General features: G+C 39.3%; 1 non-coding gene across 1 annotated transcript; it reads left to right on the top strand.

The window, feature by feature from the left end:
• Window positions 1-1,187: 1,187 nt before the first annotated feature.
• Window positions 1,188-1,296, top strand: LOC136484431 (small nucleolar RNA R71). Its single transcript, XR_010765952.1, has one exon. It is a non-coding gene; the product is annotated as a small nucleolar RNA R71 (small nucleolar RNA).
• The last annotated feature ends 364 nt before the right edge of the window (window positions 1,297-1,660 follow it).

Below are 1,660 nucleotides of genomic sequence, written 5' to 3'. Positions count from 1 at the left end.
CTATGACACTGATGAGTACTCCAAGATTGCATAGCGCATTCTCAAAATTTTGGTTTCCAATCGAACAATTAATCATGGGACATCCTAGATCCTTCTTCTTCACTGGTGATGCATTGAGGATGGCGGCACTACACTCCTACGTTACCTTAATTACCTTAGTGGTGGGCAGTGGTCTTTTGTTGTTGAGGATGTCTCTAAGGTACTTCGCATAGGTAGGTACCTGTATGGCATCTAGTAGAGCAATATTGATATATAACTTTTGAATTACCTCTACAAACTTACCAAACTGCTCATCCATTTTAGCTTTTTGATTTCTGCATGGGAACGGTAGGAAGGTAGTGTCATGCAAATCTTGCATCATTTCTGGTGCTTGTGGCTCAACTTCATTGTCCTTCTTCTCCTCTTGTACTGTTGTCGGTGTCTTGCCTGTCCTTGTTGGATATGGTGGATCATGAGTAGACTTGCCATCTCTTGTGGTTATGGCATTGACCTCTTCAAGGTTACTGGCAAAAGGAAAAGCAGCGGCCAACTGGGCTAATTGAGATTCTATCTTTTTATTATATCTAAGTTGCTCTTTTATGGCAGAAGAAAAACTATCTATTTTGGTATTTATGTTTTCTAGGACCTTATCATTAAAAGCAAGCTTCTTAGAAATAATTTCATTAATTTTGGCTTGTTTTAAGATCAAGTCTCTCAAGGATGGTTGCTTAGGATTAGAAGAATTATAGTAATTACCAGGGTACTTACCTTGGGAATTTGACTATTGTTGTTGTTGATTCCATCCTTGTTTCTGTTGTTGTGGAGTAGAATTGTTGTTGATGATATTTGTATCTTCTTGATATTTAGGGAATTCAACCCCCAAATATTCTTCACATATGTTTTGAGAATTGTAAGCATCGTGAATGACATGATGATCTTTCTTGTAATTGGCTCGCTGTTCAAGCCAATTCAATAAGACGTCCATCTTGGTTGACTGTGCACACACCTCTTCTAGTACTTCCTCGCTCTTATTGCATGCTTGGATGTTGCATTGAGACTATCCTTGATTAGAGGCTATCTTTTCCATAAGAGTTTCAGCTCTTCCAAGGGTGAGTGACATAAATGTTTCTCTAGCAGTTGCATCAAGTTGTTCATCAGTTTTCTGAGTTAATCCAAGGTAAAAGCTTTGCATGAGCAACCAATCTTCCATCCCATGATGAGGACAATCTAGAATGGATTATTGAAAATGTTCCCATGCCTCTAGAATGGTTTCTTCTTTCTGCTATTGGAAATTGGAAATCTTTCCTCTTAAAGCATTGGTCCTACCTATAGGGAAAAACTTTACTAGAAAGGCCTTCAAACACTTTGCCCATGTGTTGATGTTATCTTTGTTGGTGTAGAACCACTGCTTCGCCCTTCCCAATAATGAGAATGGAAACAGGCAGAGTAGTATGATGTCTTGAGCAACGTCCTTGATGACAATTGTGCTACTAATCTCCAGGAAATTCTGAAGATGAGCACTAGCATCTTCATGTGCCTTTCCGCTGAATGGAGTAGCTTGCACCATGTTGATGAGGATTGGCTTGAGTTCGAACTCAAAGTTATTGGTTTTGAGTATTGGTCTAGTGCGAATGTTCTTAGTGCTTGGAGCAGAGAACTCATGCATACTCTTTTCAGCCAT

This window comes from Miscanthus floridulus, chromosome 9, assembly GCF_019320115.1.
Source record: "Miscanthus floridulus cultivar M001 chromosome 9, ASM1932011v1, whole genome shotgun sequence".
Taxonomy (NCBI): domain Eukaryota; kingdom Viridiplantae; phylum Streptophyta; class Magnoliopsida; order Poales; family Poaceae; genus Miscanthus; species Miscanthus floridulus.
This window is presented reverse-complemented; position numbering and strand designations above follow the sequence as displayed.